Source organism: Perca fluviatilis, unplaced genomic scaffold (genome assembly GCF_010015445.1).
Source record: "Perca fluviatilis unplaced genomic scaffold, GENO_Pfluv_1.0 PFLUV_unplaced_scaf_1, whole genome shotgun sequence".
NCBI classification, from domain to species: Eukaryota; Metazoa; Chordata; class Actinopteri; order Perciformes; family Percidae; genus Perca; species Perca fluviatilis.
Genome location: NW_024375502.1, coordinates 211,341 through 218,840, shown reverse-complemented (window position 1 = coordinate 218,840; position 7,500 = coordinate 211,341). Strand labels below are relative to the sequence as shown.

Below are 7,500 nucleotides of genomic sequence, written 5' to 3'. Positions count from 1 at the left end.
GCTACTTAGATAGATTATTATTATACCTAAAACATGATGTTTAATACACCTTTTAGTTCCTTATAACAGCTACTTAGATAATTTATTATTTTACCTAAAAATGATGTTTAATACACCTTTTAGTTCCTTATAACAGCTACTTAGATAGATTATTATTATACCTAAAACATGATGTTTAATACACCTTTTAGTTCCTTATAACAGCTACTTAGATAGATTATTATTATACCTAAAACATGATGTTTAATACACCTTTTAGTTCCTTATAACAGCTACTTAGATAGCTTATTATTATACCTAAAACATGATGTTTAATACACCTTTTAGTTCCTTATAACAGCTACTTAGATAGATTATTATTATACCTAAAACATGATGTTTAATACACCCTTTTAGTTCCTTATAACAGCTACTTAGATAGATTATTATTATACCTAAAACATGATGTTTAATACACCTTTTAGTTCCTTATAACAGCTACTTAGATAGATTATTATTATACCTAAAACATGATGTTTAATACACCTTTTAGTTCCTTATAACAGCTACTTAGATAGATTATTATTATACCTAAAACATGATGTTTAATACACCTTTTAGTTCCTTATAACAGCTACTTAGATAGATTATTATTATACCTAAAACATGATGTTTAATACACCTTTTAGTTCCTTATAACAGCTACTTAGATAGATTATTATTATACCTAAAACATGATGTTTAATACACCTTTTAGTTCCTTATAACAGCTACTTAGATAGATTATTATTATACCTAAAACATGATGTTTAATACACCTTTTAGTTCCTTATAACAGCTACTTAGATAGATTATTATTATACCTAAAACATGATGTTTAATACACCTTTTAGTTCCTTATAACAGCTACTTAGATAGATTATTATTATACCTAAAACATGATGTTTAATACACCTTTTAGTTCCTTATAACAGCTACTTAGATAGATTATTATTATACCTAAAACATGATGTTTAATACACCTTTTAGTTCCTTATAACAGCTACTTAGATAGATTATTATTATACCTAAAACATGATGTTTAATACACCTTTTAGTTCCTTATAACAGCTACTTAGATAGATGATTATTATACCTAAAACATGATGTTATAGTAGCAGCTAACCTACATTAGTAACAGTTAATTTTGTTACGGTATGAACTCAATCATAGGAAAGGCAAAACAATATATAAGACCTTTGTAACGAAATCCAAGACTTTATAAATGCAAGGCTTTATTAATAATAATATAAATAAATAACATTTCTTCATTTCACAATTTCACCTTTCTACATCAAATCCGTTGACCTTTGCAGGCCCAGTCCTCCCTTGGAGAAACCCAGAGATATATGGGGGACCAACCAGACTAAACGGGAAGGAGGGAGGAATGAAGAACACGATCAGTAGCCGATATCCCCGCTGGACATTAGAGGAAGGGACCCGACGCTGTGATTGGTCGAACTCTTCTTCTTTAGTGTTTTTTCCCAGCATGCTCGTGGCTGCTACGCTGTTTTAGCCATAAGTTTTAGCTGCCTCCTGTCATCAAGAGTTAGACTGAGACGGTTACTGCACGTCAACCAGTCAACTCAAAGCAGTCACCTGATCTTCGCGTAGTTTAAAGTGACAAATCGTATCACCGTATTCTGATGTCAAAATGCGTTTCTACTACGCAAAATGCGTACAGGTTGGCAGGTCTGCATATAGTACGTCCCTTTAGATAACTTTGGGAGGAGTAAAATGTTTTTTGTGTATAAATATGAGTGTTTTTGCCGAGTAGCAGCCCCTTTCGGGTCCCTTTTGGGTCCCTTTTGGGCCCCTTTTGGGTGTTCCCTTTTGGGTCCCTTTTTGGGTCCTTTTTGGGTCACTTTTGGGTCCCTTTTGGGTCCTTTTTGGGTCCCTTTTGGGTCCCTTTTGGGTGCCCTTTTGAGCCCTTTTGGGTCCCTTTTTGGGTCCTTTTGGGTCCCTTTTGGGTCCCTTTTGGGTCCTTTTTGGGTCCCTTTTTGGGTCCCTTTTTGGGTCCCTTTTGGTGCCTTTTGAGCCCTTTTGGGTGTTCCCTTTTGTGTCCCTTTTTGGGTCCTTTTTGGGTCCCTTTTGGGTCCCTTTTTGGGTCCTTTTTGGGTCCCTTTTGGGTCCTTTTTAGGCTCCCTTTTGGGTGCCTTTTGAGCCCTTTCTGGTGTTCCCTTTTGGGTCCTTTTTTGGGTCCCTTTTGGGTCCCTTTTGGGTCCCTTTTGGGTCCTTTTGGGTCCCTTCGGGCTCTTTTACCCGAACGCTTTACGTGGCATCAGGATGCCATGAAGCCTTCTCCATCTTGCACTTCCTGTTGTTTTGGGGAAGATTCATGATGCCTCTCTCAGCTGTAGAGGGGTTCCCTTGCGCTCGCTGAGTGTAAGGGAGGAAAAGAAAAAGAGAAAAAGAAAAAAGACTATCTCTGAGAAGCGGCTTTGAATACCTCTGTTAAACAGAGGCCAAAAAGTGCTCTTCTCTCTTAGTTTGCCCAGACGCTCTTTTCGCTGCGTTTTGGGGAAGATTTATTTGCCTCTTTGACACCGAAGAGGAGATTACCTGAACTCTTATGAGTGTGGGAGACACAGAGCCAGGAGGAGAAGAGAAGCAGCTTTAAATACCTCTGTTAGAGCGGAGGCTTTATCTTTATCTTTATCTTTATCTTTATCTTTATCTTTATCTTTATCTTTATCTTTATCTTTATCTTTATCTTTATCTTTATCTTTATCTTTATTTTGTAGAGGACCACTTGCTTTTAATTTCTGCTTTTGTCACAAAATAATAAAAACTACCTGAGTCTGACTTTGGACTAGGAGACCCAACCTTTTGCCAGTTCTTTATGTTTTCTCTGGGATCGTCTTGCCTGCTGTCGAGCGGGGAGGGTTTCCCCCCCTACGGGGGTTAGTGACTCCTCTTTAACCGCCCGTTAACCTCCTGTTATCTCCTAGTGGGAGAGACCTCCTGTTATCTCCTAGTGGGAGAGACCTCCTGTTATCTCCTAGTGGGAGAGACCTCCTGTTATCTCCTAGTGGGAGAGACCTCCTGTTATCTCCTAGTGGGAGAGACCTCCTGTTATCTCCTAGTGGGAGTGACCTCCTGTTATCTCCTAGTGGGAGAGACCTCCTGTTATCTCCTAGTGGGAGAGACCTCCTGTTATCTCCTAGTGGGAGAGACCTCCTGTTATCTCCTAGTGGGAGAGACCTCCTGTTATCTCCTAGTGGGAGAGACCTCCTGTTATCTCCTAGTGGGAGAGACCTCCTGTTATCTCCTAGTGGGAGAGCATTTCCCTACCACAGCCTGGTCAGAGCCTCTGAGCACCTCCTCTCTCAGTCCGGAGACCAAGGAGGGCAAGGCGGGCGTCCTTGAGAAGGAAGGGACCTCCGGTGACCCTGGGAGGACGGCTGAGACCGTGAGTACTAAAGAACAATCATTGGTTTTAAAGATCCCCTCGGGCAGTGCTTGTCATACTTTCAGTGCTCTGACTTGTTGCGTTATCTCCACGATATCCTTCAAACTAAGTGTTAGAAGTGGGCCAGTAGGTGGTCTGAGACCCAGCCCATTTCTCTGTCTGCTTGATGAACAGCTGTTGGAGTTTGAGGCTGGTTTTGTTTCAGAGTGGAGAGAGAACTGTTGGAGAAGGTCCAGCTGACGGAGAGAGAGACTCTGCACCGGATGGAGATCCACACTCTGAAGGTGCTTTACTTTACTTTAATATCCAAGTTACAGTTACTTTATTATCCCCCAACGGGGCAATTAGTTGATCAGTAGATAGTCATTGTTCATTGTTATTTTAACAGAGCATTAGGAAAATGATCCTAGGCTCGTGCACAGTGCACACACACTATGCTGGTTACACACACACACACACACACACACACACACACACACACACACACACACACACACACACACACACACAGGGACACACAGCAGCACACACACACACACACACACACACACACACGGGACACACAGCAGCACACACACACACACACACACACAGGGACTCACAGCAGCACACACACACACACACACACACACACACACACACAGGGACACACAGCAGCACACACACACACACACACACACACACACAGGGACTCACAGCAGCACACACACACACACACACACACACACACACACACACAGGGACACACAGCAGCACACACACACACACACACACACACACAGGGACACACACACACACACACACATACAGGGACACACAGCAGCACACACAGCAGCACACACACACATGCAGAAGATTACTAATAATAATATTAGGGTGTAAATCCTCCATCATAACAGCAATGCTCCAAGGTCCAAACGCGCCTGGCTTTTAAAGGGAATGGGAGATGATCTCTGATTGGTTGATGAATGGGAGATGATCTCTGATTGGTTGATGAATGGGAGATGATCTCTGATTGGTTGATTGCATGTTACCGCAAAACACCCCTCTGATTAATGAAGACACTAAGGACAACCCCTTAGGACCAGGCGCCCGCACACAGACCCTTTTACTGGCCGACTAGTAAAAGTGGATTTGGACCCGGCCCTAAACACACCTGCACCAGGCTCCACACGCGTGACCTCAGATGGTTAAAATAGGGACAGACAGAGTTCTACTGGACTTGACCTCCTTTTCTACGTCTTCCTGTGAAATCGCTGCATGTCTTTCCCTCTGTCCTCCTGTCCTCCTGTAGGGGGCGCTGGAGAGGCAGCAGTTGGACAGACAGAGAGCAGAAGAAGAGGCTGCTGATGCCAGAGATGCTCTGCAGAAGGTCCTGGCTCTAGTTTACCCCCTCATGTGTATTCAACAGCTAACTGTTTAACATCTCCACATCAGGACAGTGGAGGGACCATGGGTCAAACTCACAGCCCGCGGGCCCAATCCAAAAACATGGGGAAGGGTTTTTCAACTTGCAATTACACAACAACGACTTTGAGACTCAGAAATCCCCCCAGAACCAGAACCAGAACCAGAACCAGAACCAGAACCAGAACCAGAACCAGAACCAGAACCAGAACCAGAGAGATGGCATATTCAGGCTGAGAAAGAGCTCGTTGTGAGTCAGCTGGGTGGTAGCCTACTTAGAAAATGTAATCATTAGTTTTGCTTGATTTGCTAAATTCTAGGACAGCTTTGGAACTTTTTTGCTGACTTTTTCAGGCTTTATGTGGACCAAACTGGACGTGAAAAGACTTTATGAGACACAAGTTTTTTTGTGATTGTTGAAGGCAAAAATCCTTGATTATGCGGCACGTTTTCTTAAAAAATGTGATGGAATATGTGGGATATTTATGCAATTTTATGCGATGAAATTGCGGGAACTTGCAAAAAGAGATGAAAAAGAGAAAGAAAAGTGATTTCCCAACAGGACCAGGCGCCCGCACACAGACCCTTTACTGTCCGCAGACTAGTAAAAGTGGATTTGGACCGGCCCTAAACACACCTGCACCAGGCGCTCCACACCGTGACCTCAGATGGTTAAAATAGGGACAGACAGAGTTCTACTGGACTTGACCTCCTTTCCTTTTCTGATGAATTACGTCACTTTATAACGTTCCCATGGCAACAGGGGAAATGGCTGCTCTTGTGTGAAGTAAACGCAACATTTTTCAACTTTCTGCTAAGATATATTATGGGACTTTTTTGCAACGAAAATATGGAATGCCATTTTATTCACAATTAAATAAATGAATAAATACATAAATACATGAATAAATAAATAAATATGCCTTTGAAATACACCATGAAATAAATAAATGAGGCAATAAATACATAATTAAATAAATGTAATTATTTCATTGTACTTTTATTTCATAAGTCCACATTTATTTATTTCAAGAGACTTTTAATTCCTAATGCCACATTTATTTATTTCACTCTCTATTTATTTCCAGTTCTTATATGTAAATCAGGGGGCGTGGCTATCTCTCACATTCAGAACAAGGTGAATGGGACTTCTTTGGCAGACCAACAACAGGACAATTTTAACAATTTTCGCCATCTTATTCATCACTAAATTCACTTCTGAGAACGTTTTAAGCGAGAAATGAACTTTTTAGATTTTGAATATAGGCAGTCTTGCAAAAATCGTTGCCGAATTGACAATTTGCTTCAAAGTTTTCGGAGTTGAGGAGCTCCATATAGTGACGGGACAGCCAGCTAGCGTCTGCCAGGGGCTGCTAGCTCGTCGCTCGGAGAACCCAATGTAAGCTGGAGGTCTCTCTCTCTCTCTCTCTCTCTCTCTCACACACACACACACACACACATATTAGGAGTAGTATTCATAGACTATATACACACGGTATTATACACAGTATTATACATATGTGTGTGTCGTGTGTGTGTCTGTGTCAAGGTTGTGCTGATCAACCTTTAAACATCTGCAGAATCTCATTAAGAAATAGTTTGGATCATAGACTGTAAATATTACTATTATATTCATACATACAGTCTATGGTTTGGATGTTATTAAACGTAACACAAACACATCACAGGAACTTTATGCTTTTATTGTGAAAAGAGACAGAAATCAAAACTAAACATGACACATTTTTACACTTTCATGATCACAGCTTCCATCTTTAAAGGACAGGAAGTGGAAGAAGTTTACAATGTTCACCAGGAATCTGTTCAATCATTCTGAATTATTTTATACAAAGTTCATTCATTAGTTCATAACAATAACCTGAAGTATTTCTGTAAGTGTGATCCTGTACAGACTCAACTGATCAGCAGTGAGAAACAGGAGGAGACTCTCCGTCCTACAGAGGACACAGAGACACTGAGGAACCACGAGACCAGAACCCAAACCCAGGATAGAGAGGCTGAGTGAATGTGGTGTTGAAGGTGTGGAGGTGGATCAGTGAGTCAGAGGAGACTGAGTAGAAGGACAGAGAGCCAGCAGGACAGTCCACATACACTGCTACTCTACCAGAGACAGAGGAGGAGGAGATGGATGTTTCTCTGTTATTGTGACGGACAGAGTAACCACCATCATAGAGCACCTCAGACTCCAGGACTGATCATTACATCCAAACACACAGTCATCACTGTCTCCTCTCCTCCTGATTCCTCTGTAACTCACTGATATATCAACCCCTCCTCTCCTCTGGACCTCCCAGTAACAGCGACCAGTCAGACCATCCCTACACAGCAGCTGATAATAGTCAAACCTCTCTGGATGATCAGGATATGGCTGATCCTCCTCCACTAATGTCACCTTCCTGTTGTTGTCAGACAGTTTGAGCTTTCTGTGCACTGTGTTTGTGTCCAGTGTGAGTTCACAGGAATCTGGACGGAGAGAAGGAGACATAACACAGCTGCAGTTATTAACCAATCAGCACTTTGATGATGACACTCCAGAGGGCCATTACATGAGTGATGCCACAGTTCCATGAATGAAATGTAAAACAGACTTACACTTCCTCAGACCTGGTGGTCAACCATCTGACTCCAGCAGGCCCCACCCT

At 41.8% G+C, this 7,500-nt stretch overlaps 1 long non-coding RNA gene and 1 pseudogene across 1 annotated transcript in view; one reads left to right on the top strand and one right to left on the bottom strand.

The window, feature by feature from the left end:
* The window catches only part of LOC120555002, a 5,329-nt gene extending 509 nt beyond the window's left edge, over positions 1 to 4,820 (top strand). The window contains exons 2-3 of the long non-coding RNA XR_005638603.1: positions 3,636 to 3,714; positions 4,725 to 4,820. This is a non-coding gene — a long non-coding RNA (uncharacterized LOC120555002). The remainder of the gene's footprint in view (positions 1 to 3,635; positions 3,715 to 4,724) is intronic.
* A 1,963-nt stretch (positions 4,821 to 6,783) lies between these two features.
* LOC120554981 overlaps positions 6,784 to 7,500 on the bottom strand; it is a 211,745-nt pseudogene continuing 211,028 nt past the window's right edge.